This window comes from Mastigoproctus giganteus, chromosome 6 (genome assembly GCF_048544385.1).
Source record: "Mastigoproctus giganteus isolate SK-2022 chromosome 6, ASM4854438v1, whole genome shotgun sequence".
Taxonomy (NCBI): domain Eukaryota; kingdom Metazoa; phylum Arthropoda; class Arachnida; order Uropygi; family Thelyphonidae; genus Mastigoproctus; species Mastigoproctus giganteus.
The window spans coordinates 12093079-12106339 of record NC_143580.1 but is presented as its reverse complement, the minus strand read 5'-3'; the positions used below and the strand labels follow the sequence as shown (position 1 = coordinate 12106339).

General features: G+C 38.4%; 1 protein-coding gene across 1 annotated transcript in view; it reads left to right on the top strand.

Annotated features, from left to right (window-relative positions):
* The first annotated feature begins 216 nt into the window (after positions 1–216).
* The window catches only part of LOC150083915 (uncharacterized), a 352627-nt gene continuing 339582 nt past the window's right edge, over positions 217–13261 (top strand). The window contains exon 1 of the mRNA XM_090375828.1: positions 217–299. The gene's annotated coding sequence lies outside the window, so the exon portion shown is untranslated. The remainder of the gene's footprint in view (positions 300–13261) is intronic.

Genomic DNA, 13261 nt, shown 5'->3' with positions numbered 1-13261 from the left:
ATATTTATATGGATAAATCTTGTACAGAATTTTTATGTGGATAAATTTTTAGGTCTTGAAACCTATAGATGCCATATTAATTTTATTTTTATATTTTGTATTGGCTCCCAAAAAAATTATCAAAGAATCAAGCGAAAAGTAAAAAAAAAAAAAAAAAAGAAAAAAGGTTTTATTTTGTTGCGTTATTTATTTATATAATTTAACTTTTTCGCCCTGCCTAACAGTTGTCACAAGTGATCGTATGTTGAGTTTGTAGTAGAGTTGCCTCTGTTGTACTTTCGTTTTCGACGATACTTTTGGTATGTGTTGTGCTGTATTTAACACTATATTAAAACTTGTAACGAATTGTAATTGTATATGCTTCATTTCTTCCCTAACAGTTGAAATGTCGAAGTTTATACTTTGTTCTTATATTAATAGTTCTGGTACTTGAAATAAAGAGTAGTAAATCGATCACATTTTTTATACATATTTGTACAGTAAAGTATTTAGAGGTATGTATTTTTGATATACGAAAATCGAATTTCTTCGTTAGTTACGTTGCATCTTCACCCCTCTCCCACTCTCCGATTCAATCTAAGATGGTTAGCATTTGGTCCATTCATTATACCGAAATTGGCGGGCTTCTTAATCCTTGCGTTTTGAATTTAAATTTCCCTCCTGAGGGGAATTTACAGGTTCAAATAAAATATTCTGTATTATTCAGAAAGGGTTATGGTGCAACATTCGTGTTATGTTGCCCTTACTAATAGTATTTCGCTACTTGTTACTCGTTTAGAGAGGTTTGAAGATGTTTGCTTTCCACAAGTGTGGAAAACAAACATTTTCGAAACTGCAAAAGCATTTCAGAAGTCTTCTCACATGTCCTAATTGCAGCAGATGTAATAAGGATTTTTAGCATTAATTATTTTCTTACAAAGGAGTATTTATTACAATTTAACTTGAGGAATTTATCCAGTAGTCCACTCAGACTTTTGGACAGAGGTGGGCAACCTGTGGCACACCCTTCTCTTATTTGTAGCATGCCTCCCAGTGTGAAAAACAAATCATATATAATAAAAAAAATATACAACTGATTTGAAAAAAAACAAAAAACAAAACAAAACACAGTTTAAATTCCATTTGTATTGCTCGAAATTGACCTGGGTTTTAATATGTCAGGAAGCCCACCTTTTAGCATTAATTTAGGCACAGCCAGTAAGGGTGTTAGTGAGATCCTCATGACATTGATTTTGTAATTTGTTAACTTATATTAAATTTATTTCATAAATTTAGCCTAAAATTCCTTTACATGATTAGCAAAAACATTGAGTGTACTCGTTGCCCAAAATATTAGAATCTTTTATTCAGTATCTGGTATAGTCAGTCTGTACACATGAAATAGGTTATACTAGGTTTCTGAGAGAGTATCGCTCCAGATTTGATCATTCTTCCATCAGGATATTTGTCAGTTGTTGTGTTGTGGTTAGTAGATACAATTTTTGCATAGTGGATAGTTGCATTGTCATCTTGAAAGAATCCATCGCAATCCATGTAGAAATGAAGTAGTGCATGGTGAAATTGGTCTGATGTAAGAGGATGGTTAATGGATATAACACTAGCTTCTGACAGTATGAGTGGACCCAGTCCATACCAATAGAACATACACCATACCATGATGTCACTACCAGTCACTTGAGTGGTGGACATGAGGCAGTCTGGATGTATTGCTTCATGAGATTCATGCCATGCTTTCACCCTACCATTGGTGCAAAAAAAGGAGGAATCTGGATTCATTAGATCCCTTTTCTCTGTTCACACAGTATAGTTTTGGTGTTGGGTAGGACTACTTACACCAGTGAAATCTTTTGATTTTTTACAGAAGGAAGTGGTTTTCATAAGGAAGTGGCTTTCACCAAAACCAAATTCCATAATCTTCAACTCTCACTGCACGATTCAGTTGGAAATGGGTCTGTTTTTAATTTTTTTGCTGTGCACTGAGTCTTCTATTCCAGTGCACAATCTTGGTAAGTTGCAACTTTCAAAAGTTACCAGAAATTCTAGCAATTTGATATACCAACCATTTTTTTTGTTTTCTGTATTGTGATCCCTGCTAAACTTGCTCCAACAATAATGCCTTCATGAAAATTGGAATGATCATGTCTTTCCCATGACAAGATTGACTAAGAAGCCACAGGAAAGTGTACAGTATTTATCCAATACCTAGGAACTTGTGGTCATACCATGTGACAACTTACATTTGCATAGTGTACATTTAATTATATGTTGATGCCAGTTGCTAAAGGTTTCTAATTTTTTTGGCCAGAGAGTTTAGATATCATTGGGGGAATAATTGATTGTGGTGAATTTTTATGTGGCATGCAAGAAAAGATTGGCGACCCCTGCTCTGGGCTGATATCACTTTCGATGGATTGTGATTTCACCAGAAAATTCCAAACTTAATAAGTAGAGAAAAGGGACAAACGATCACATACTGTTAAAAAAAACTGTGTGTAATTTTACTTTTAAAACAATGTTGGTACGTACGGAATACCCCTTCTCCCAATTGGTGGTATTTCATACCTCCTTATCTTCACAGTATTCTGGGAGCTTATTTTTTTATATAGAAAAGTTCTATACTATACTGTCCATTTGCATATAATTTCAGTAATTTAAATCATATTTTCCTAACAATTTTTGGCCATAAGCATTTGGCATAGTGCCATATGACCCTTCTAGATACAGTACCAAGTAATCTACAGGGAATGATGGTGATGAATTTTTTATTCTGCATAATTTCTTACATCTGTTGGCACTAAGTGGCTTTGTGGTTGACTTTTGTTGACCAAATGGGCTTCTTATATTTCTGTTACAATGGCTTCTCTCTGAAATTCACTTTCTGAGAAATTGTTTCATATTTCTTAATCGTTCAGAGAGATGCATTCCTAAATTCCAAGCTGTTGTCAACTCCAATACAATTGTTTTAACTTCCATTCTCTGCAGAAAAAATTGCACAAAGAAAAAGTTTACTAAAAAAAAAAAAAAAAGTTTCGTTGATACCTTATTGATGATTTCATAACTTAGTTCTAATTATGCCAATTGCTAATGTAGTAGGTTGTACTCAAGCACACCTATACTATAGTGGGAAAAAATTCTTCAGGCATGCAGTTGAAGATCTCTTGTAGCTTGCTCTCTTCTCATTCATTCCATATACCTTTCACCAATATAATTTGTGGTAATAATCACTTATTTGAGAAGCTACAAATCTGCCTCTTGTCAACAAACAAAGTTTGTTGACAAGAAGAGGCAGATTTGTAGCTTGAATGTATTGCAGAATGGACAGTGAATGATCTTAACCCACCTATAAACACTATGCTAGAATTACATTTATTCATATTATTTCAGCCAAAACACACACCACTATTCTTTGTTTAGTTGCAACATTATGTTGGTATTACTAATATTGATTTGTTAGTATCAGTAATTAAATTTAATTGTTATTAAATTAAATTATAATGTATAGAGAAGTACATACAGGCCTGTGATGTTAATTAAAAACAATTACATTGCACTGTTTTATGTTAATATTTGCTAGTATGTTACTTAAGCATAACTGGTTTCTGGTAAATTGAAATTCCTCTGTGCTTGCAAAAAATAAAAAAAAAAATAATAAAAAAAAAAATTCAACATTGTTAATTTTGTTTTAGCATTAGTAGAGGCATATGATGCAAGAAAGCAAGCTTATGCAGCATCAGCCAAAAAAAAAAAAAAAAAAAAAACATGCGCTACCATTCCATCCCTCCGTTCGCCTAAGTACCTGTTCAGCTCATCCTTAAATTTATTTAAGCTATCAACTTCCACAACAAATGATGGAAGTCTGTTCCACCAACCAACCACCCGCTGGCTAAAGTCTAACTTCCACACATCTATCCTACATTTGTCTTTTCTCAATTTGAATTTATGCCCTCTCAAATGATTATTCTGAGCAAGAGGAAGGATTCCATCAGCATTGAGAATGCTCAAACCATTCAAGCCTTTATACACCTCAATCAGATCACCTCGCAAGTGCGGGCGCCTCCGTAGCCAGGTGGGCAGGAGCAGCAGTGCGTAGCACACGCTTCTTGATCAGACCGGGATTTGAGCCCGCTACCACCAAATATGGAGGATGCGGAAAGGTCAGGGAATGACCACCGCATATTCTGGAGCAATATGGCCTTAGTTGCTAATGCTCCTAAAAACCAAATAACAAACAAACAAACCTTGCAAGTGCGGGCGCCTCCGTAGCCAGGTGGGCAGGAGCAGCAGTGCGTAGCACACGCTTCTTGATCAGACTGGTGTTCGAGCCCGCTACCACCAAATATGGAGGATGCAGAAAGGTCAGGGAATGACCACCGCATATCCCCGGAGCAATATGGCCTTAGTTGCTAATGCTCCTAAAAACCCAATAACAACAACAACCTCACAAGTGCCTAGTCTCCAGACACTGTAACTTGCAAAATTTAAGCCTTTCTTCATAAGAGCAACCCTTTGTTCCATTCACTAATCTTGTTGCTCTTCTCTGTACTTGTTCCAACAGTTCTACATCCTTCTTAAAATGAGGCCTCCAGACCTGTATACAGTACTCAAGGTGTGGCCTGACCATTGCCTTATATAAGAGGATAATTACCTCCTTATCCCTGCTAGAAAAATTCCTGTATATTATTGACAAGACACTATGAGCTACTCTTGCAGATCGTCTGCACTGCTCAGAAAATTTCATATCTGCTGGCACGATTACCCCCAGGTCCTTTTTGTTCTCTACCACTGTCAGTGTAATACCACAGAGTTGATACGTCACTATGGGGTTGCTGCTTCCCATATGTAATACTTTACATTTGTCAATGTTAAACTTCATTTGCCACCTCTCAGCCCATCTGCTCAACCTTTCTAGATCTTGTTGCAGCAGCGTACTGTCATTAGTGTCCTTAACAACCCTGCCAACCTTCGTATTGTCTGCAAACTTGGACATTAAGCTTGATATGACATCATCAGTATCATTTATAAATACAGAAAACAACAATGGACCCAATACTGAAACCTGAGGGACTCCACTAATAACATTAGTCCACGATGAGCAGTGTCCTTTGATTACCACTCTGTCTTCTCCCCCTCAACCATCCCTTTATCCATAGCAGCACTTTGCCTCCAGTGCTACGCTACTCCAATTTGTGCAGCAGTCTTCCATGTGCAACAGTATCAAAAGCCTTTCTAAGATCCAAATATATGATATCAAAGTTATTCCCTGCATCCAGTTCCTTTGTGACCACATCATAGTATCCAATCAAATTGGTCAGGCAAGACATTAATTTCCCTGGATCAGAAGTTAAACTAACAGGTCTACTTAGTGTTGCCCTTTGATCCTCCTTTGTCAATTAGGGTCACATTTGCACATCTCCAGTCGATGGGTACCTCCCCTGAGCCCAAAGAAGCCCTCATAATTATGGCTAAGGGTTTGCTTACTTCCTTTGCTGCCTCCTTTAATATAACTGGATAGATCCCATTCCCCCCCGGGTGCCTTTTTTATGTTTATGTTCAACACTTTCTCCTCCACTTTCCTCTCAGTTGTTACAAAATCATCCAGCTCACTGCCAGAGTTTAACTCACTTCTGGCATTCCCCTCCCTGAATAACTCATGGGTGAATGTAGATGCAAAATACTCATTTAGTTTGTTAGTCACCTGAGCAGGACCATCAACAGTTGAGCCATCAATATCCAGTGGACCAATCTGATTCATCCCTTTCATTCTAGAGTTTACATAGGTGAACTCTTTGTTATTTTTTTTTGCATCCTTTGCCAAGGATTTCTTATAATCTGCCTTTGCCTGCCTAATCTCCTTTGTGACTTGGTTACAGACCAGCTTATATCTATCATAGGCTTCCATGTCACCCATTAATTTATATGTATTCCATGCATTTTTCTTCTGTGCCATATGTCTCATTAGTTCATTTGACATCCATTTAGACCTATACCTTGAACAATATTTCTTACTTGGTATGTAATGCCTAGTAGCTTCCAAGATAAATTCTTTGAATGCTTCCCATTTTGAATTTGCTGTTGGTAACCTGATCAGTTGGTCCCACCGTGTAGACTTTAAATACTGTCTCAGACCACCGTAGTCACCTTTACAAAAGCAAAAACCCTTCCCTTTACCCCCCTGATGGTAGTTGCCAATTAGAGTAAATCCCACTTTAGCACACTGTGATCACTGCCACCTAGTGGTTCCTTTATCTGCAGATTCTTAATGTATTAAGAATCACTACTGATAATCAGATCAAGAGTATTACTCCCTCTAGTTGCCTCCCGAACATGCTGATGTAGAAAACAATCATCCAATAAATCCACAAAAGCCTTGCTAGCATGTGAGTGACCAACCCACAAATTCCAGTTCAATATCTGGGAAATTAAAATCCCCCATTATAAAACACTCTGATTTACTTGCCCCCTCTCTATTTCTCTGTACAGCTGTTTATTATATTCATCAAAGTCATTAGGCCTATAACACACTTCTACTCTTAATTTTGATCTCCCAATGGTCATGTCACACCAAACTGCATCGATACTGCACTGTCCAGCGATGTCGACTGGCTTCACTTCCTTGGATTTTGTGTTTCTTAACTAATAGTATAACCTCTCCTCCCTTCCTATCTTGTCTATCCTTCTTGTACACATTGTAATCCCCAAATTCCAGTTCTGCATTCCTTATATCTGTGTAACACCACGTCTCTGATATCCCAACAATATCTGCTTTTGATGTTCTGAGCAATACCTGAAATTCATCAAATTTATTTACCAAACTCCTAGCGTTGCTGTACATGCAAGTATACATGCACCTCTTCCTATTCTTAGCTACCCTAACACAACCCATGTGTTTACTTGTACTGCAATGACTTCCAGTAGTTTCTGAAATACCCTGCATCTGGTTTTTCAGGCTGCTGCTCATTTCAATTCAATCGCTCATTTCAATCGATTCTAAGGACGAGGTTGCCGGTGCGGACGTGCCTTTCTGCTGCTCTCGGAACAGAGAAGTTTTTTCTGATTTATTTTGTGCTTTATTAGTTTAAATTTACATATTAACTGATTTTCTAGAGTAGCTTTATATTCCTATTACGGTACTTAAGTTTAAAGTAACTTACAGATTTTGTAGGTATTACTTAGTATCGGAAAGGGTATCAAATACACGTGTTTACTGTTCGTAAATATCCGCCATTGTTATGAGAAAATTAATCAGTAAAATCTATTAATCTTGTCGAACTTCATTGGCAATTAAATTGTACTTTTAACTATACATATAACCACTTAGGTTACGTAACATAAATAATTAGTAAAAATAAATAATTAATACATAACTTGATACGTAAATTATATAAAGGGATTTCGTAGATAACACTCGTTACTGAAACGTAAATATTTCGTAGATAACACTCGTTACTGAAACGTAAATATTTTGTAGATAACACTCGTTACTGAAATGTAAATATTTTATAGATAACACTCGTTACTGAAACGTAAATATTTCGTAGATAACACTCGTTACTGAAACGTAAATATTTTGTAGATAACACTCGTTACTGAAACGTAAATATTTTGTAGATAACACTCGTTACTGAAACGTAAATATTTCGTAGATAACACTCGTTACTGAAACGTAAATATTTCGTAGATAACACTCTTTACTGAAACATAAATATAGCGTTATAACTGTGTTTGGATACAAGTTTAGGATTTAATTTTGTACAGAAATTGAAATTTTATTGAAAGTAAATCTAAATCATGACTCAAACCAGAGCAGCAAAGCAAAAGGCTCAAGCTAATGGGAATGCTGTGGCCCAGGGGAGAACTGAGGGGGGCAGTTGTCCTCTGAATCACAGCTTTTTAAGATGCACTATTTGCTTGATGTTTGCGGAGCAGTCAAGTATGGGACATGATACTGCCATGGGGAATGTCTTTGTATGTGTGCGATGCAAGGAGTGTAAGGAGATCAGGCGACAACTCAGCGTTGTTATGGGCCTATATGAGAGCTTGAAGGACAGGGTGGATGCCCTCTAAGGATTACAAGTGAGGGGCCCATCAAGCTCTCAGCTGCCCACACCAATGCCAGAGCTTGCACTTGGTCATCGCGCAACACAGCGGCAACCCCCAAGGCAGAATGCGCTGGTCCCAAAGGAACTAGTAGTTGTTGGTGACTCTATTGTCAGGGAAACGGGAAACATGCTTTGTAAAAAGGATAGGTGGAACAGGACCAGGGTATGTCTGCCAGGGGCAAAAGTTGATGACGTTGTAGAGCGGATATCATCTTTTAAGGGCACAAAAGGTGATATAGTTGTACACGTTGGCACTAATGATATTAAGAGTAGGAGACCGGCGGAATTACTTGACAAGTACAGGTCACTGATGAAAAAAAGCCGTGAATTAGGGTTGAAATTGAAAGTGTCTGCAATTCTGCCCAGGCACGATAGGAGGGAGTATATGATGTGAGCCCTGTCAATCAATTCGGCCCTGGAAAGATTGTGCAGGGCTCAAGGGGTAGAATTTTTTTCAGCCTGGTCTGTACTTGTTAACAGGAGAGACTGCTTCTACACGGATGGGATACACTTAAATAGAAAGGGTGCAAGAATCTTTGCTGATGCTATCGAGGCAGTGTTAGGTGGGTCGGAAAACTGCTAGATTGGGGGGATACAAGGACTAATAGATTAACAGTAGCCACTGGCAGAGGTGAAAGTGATTCTTCCACTGCTTCTATTGGAATGAGCCCGCAGCCTGGAAAATAAGATGCAGGATATTTCAGAGACTGCTGGGAATCATTGGGGTACAAGTAAACACATGGGTTGTGTTAGGGTAGCTAAGAAAAAGAACAGGTGCATGTATACTTGCGTGTACACCAATGCTAGGAGTTTAGTAAATAAATTTGATGAATTTGAGGTATTGCTCAAAACATCAAAGGCAGATATTGTTGGGATATCAGAGACGTGGTGTCACACAGATATAAGGAATGCAGAACTGGAATTTGGGGAGTACAATGTCTACAGAAAGAATAGACAGGATAGGAAGGGAGGAGGAGTTATGCTATTAGTTAAAAAACACATAAAATCCAAGGAAGTGAAGCCAGTGGACATCGCTGGACAGTGCAGTGTCGAGTCAGTTTGGTGTGACATAAGCATTGGGAGATCAAAATTGAGAGCAGGAGTGTGCTATAGGATTAATGACTCTGATGAGTATAATAAGAAACTGTTCGGAGAAATAGAGTGGGCCAGTAAATCAGAGAGTCTTATAATGGGGGATTTTAATTTCCCAGATATTGACTGGAATTTGGGGGCTGGTCACTCACACAGTAGCAAGGCTTTTGTGGATTTATTGGATGATTGTTTTCTATATCAGCATGTTCGGGAGGCAACTAGAGGGAGTAATACTCTTGATTTGATTATCAGCAGTGATTCTTCATGCATTAAGAATCTGCAGATAAATGAACCACTAGGTGGCACTGATCACAGTGTGCTGAAGTGGGAGTTACTCAAAGAGGTAACTACCATTAGGGGTAAAGGAAAGGGGTATTGCTTTCGTAAAGGTGACTACAATGGACTGAGACAGTATTTAAATTCTATACAGTGGGATCAACTGATGATATTGCCAACAGCAAATTCAAAATGGGAAGCATTCAAAGAACTTATCTTGGAAGCTACTAGGCTTTAGATACCAACTAAGAAATATTGTTCAAGGTTTAGGCCTAAATGGATGTCAGATGAACTAATGAGGCATATGGCAGAGAAGAAAAATGCATGGGATACATACAAATTAACATGTGATACAGACGCCTATGATAGATAAAGTTGATCTATAACCAGGTTACAAAGGAGGTTAGGCAGGCGAAGGCAGATTACGAGAGATCCTTGGCAAGTGATGCGAAGAAAAACAGCAAAGAGTTCTTTACTTATGTAAACTCTAGAAGGAAGGGGATGAATCAGATTGGTCCACTTGAGATCGATGGGTCAACTGTTGATGACCCTGCTCAGGTAGCTAACAAACTAAATGAATATTTTGCATCGACATTCACACATGAGGGGAATGCCAGAGGTGTATTCAACTCTAGCAGTAAGCTAGAGAATCTTGTAATAACTGAGAGCAAAGTGGAGGAGAAATTGTTGAAGATAAACACAAGAAAGGCACCTGGGGTGGATGGGATCTATCCAGTTATATTAAAGGAGGCAGCAAAGGAAGTAAGCAAACCCTTAGCCATAATTATGAGAGCTTCCTTGGACTCAGGGGAGGTACTCATGGACTGGAGATGTGCAAATGTGACCCCAATTCACAAAGGGGGATCAAAGGCTGACACAAGTAATTATAGACCTGTGAGTTTAACTTCTGTTCCCGGAAAATTAATGGAGGCACTGGTTAAAGAAGCACTGCAGGATCATCTAGACAAGACTTCAGTTATAGCTAGGACACAGCATGGTTTTGTTAAGGGGAAAGTCTTGCCTGACCAACTTGATTGGATACTATGATGCAGTCACAAAAGAACTGGATGCAGGGAATAACTTTGATATTATATACTTGGATCTTAGAAAGGCTTTCGATACTGTTGCACATGGAAGACTGCTGCAGAAATTGGAGCAGTGTGGCATTGGAGGCAAATTGCTGCTATGGATAAAGGGGTGGTTGAGGGGGAGAAGACAGAGAGTGGTAATCAATGGACACTGCTCATCGTGGACTAATGTTATTAGTGGAGTCCCTCAGGGTTCAGTATTGGGTCCTTTATTGTTTTCTGTATTTATAAATGATATTGATGATGGTATATCAGGCTTAATGTCCAAGTTTGCAGACAATACAATGTTTGGCAGGGTTGTCAAGGACACTACTGACACTATGCTGCTGCAACAGGATTTGGAAAGGTTGAGCAGATGGGCTTCGAGGTGGCAAATGAAGTTTAACATTGACAAATGTAAAGTACTACATATGGGAAACAGCAACCCCAGAGCAACGTATCAACTCTGTGGTACTACACTGACAGTGGTAGAGAATGAAAGGGACCTGGGGGTGGTTGTGCAAGCAGATATGAAGTTCTCTGAGCAGTGCAGACAGGCTGCAAGAGTAGCTCATGGTGTATTGTCAATGATATATAGGAATTTTTCTAGCAGGGATAAGGAGGTGATTATTCCCTTGTATAAGGCAATGGTGCAATGGTCAGGCCACACCTAGAGTACTGTATACAGGCCTGGAGGCCTCATTTCAAGAAGGATGTAGAGCTGCTGGAACAAGTACAGAGAAGGCCAACAAGATTGGTGAATGGGACAAAGGGGTGCTCTTACGAAGAAAGGCTTAAATTTTGCGAATTACAGTGTCTGGAAACTAGGCACCAGCGAGGTGATCTGATAGAGGTGTACAAAGCCTTGAATGGTTTGAGCATGCTCAATGCTGATGGGATTCTTCCGCTTGCTCAGAATAATTACCTGAGAGGGCATAAATTCAAATTGAGGAAAGACAGATGTGGATAGATGTGCGGAAATTTGCCTTTAGCCAGCGGGTGGTTGGTAGGTGGAACAGACTTCCATCCCTTGTCGTGGAAGTTGATAGCCTAAATAAGTTTAAGGCTCAGCTGGACAGGTATTTCGAACGAACAGAGGGGTGAAGTGGAAGTGGTTATTTTTATTTATTTATGTTACTTTTTTTTTTTTTTTTTTTGGCTGATGCTGCATAAGCTTGCTTTCTTGCATCAAATGCCTCTGCTAATGCTAATCCTTGTATCCACCCAAGCTAGCAGTATTCTGACCCACCTAACACTGCCTCGATAGTATCAGCAAATATTCTTGCACCCTTTCTATTTAAGTGTATCCCAACCCTGTAGAAGCAGTCTCTCCTGTTAACAAATACAGACCATGCTGAAAAAAATTTTACCCTTTAGCCTTGCACAATATTTCCAGGGCCGAATTGATCGACAAGGCTCTCATCATATACTCCCTCCTATCGTGTCTGGGCAGAATTGCAGACACTTTCAAATTCAACCCTAGTTCACGGCTTTTTTTCAACAGGGACCTGTACTTGTTAAGTAATTCTGCCGGTCTCCTACTCTTAATATCATTAGTGCCAACGTGTACAACAATATCACCCTTTGTGCCCTTATCATCTTTTATGCCACCTGTATGTTCACTCACTGTTGTGAGTAAATGCAAATTTAAAAATTGCCCCTTGCAGTGAACACTTTGGGTACAAGCAAACTTGTCACTAATAGGAGTGTTTGCTGCCTGAAACGTGAAGCACACACATGTCAGTGGTTTGATTCCAGGTGATGTATCAGTTGTCACGAAACCAGAGGGCATTACTGAATGAAAAAAAAAAAAGAAACGGCTAAGGTGAAGAAAGCCAACATGAAAACGACGAGAAATGTCGGTTAACTTACTCGGAAAATTAGTTTCCTGACACCCGACTCTAGCGCTGCTCACTTGGTAAACAGATGGTAGGTGTTATTAGTCTAGACCTGAAATCGAGAAGGATATATTAATTGACAGGTAGGCGTGGCAAACAATGAAATGATGGTGGTCGTCGCAACAGACGACAAACTACTGTGTAGTCATTGGTTGGCGTTATGATATGTATTTATGAGTAAAGAATGGTGCATAATAGTTTTGTGATGAAGGGTAAACAGGTAATAGTAGCAATGAATCTTTTAAAGACGGAAGAAATTTGTAAGGAAAATAAAACGTTGGTTGATTTTTTGATGAAAACTAAATTAATAAAAGTTTCATTCCATTCCGTTAATTTTTATGTTCTTCATTGTGTTTTTCTCATTATTAAAAGCAGATTTTTGGAGTTCATTAGTGTTTTTACTATATTGTTGATTTAGGTTTGGTTATGAAAAAAGGAAAAGATTTCTTTATTTTTCGTTATTTCATAACATAACCTTAAACGTTAGGTTAAGAAATAAAGGAAAAGAAAGATTTCTTTATATATATATATATATATAGTGAATTGCTATTGAGGTTGATTGATGTTATGATACGTGTGTATCCGCACAAGTGTCATTAAAAATAAAAGTACAATAATAAAAAATTATTTTGTTAATAAACAATTTATGCGCTATCCACCACCCATGATTCTAAAGAAAAAAGGTTATGTTACCCCCTCCATTTCAGGAGGGGTTCAAGCTCCCATGGGATTCAAGTGGAGGTAACCTGGCCTTTTTTCACTATTAGGGCATATTATTGGGAGGGTTGAATACACCTCTGGCATTCCCCTCCCCGAATAACTCCTCATT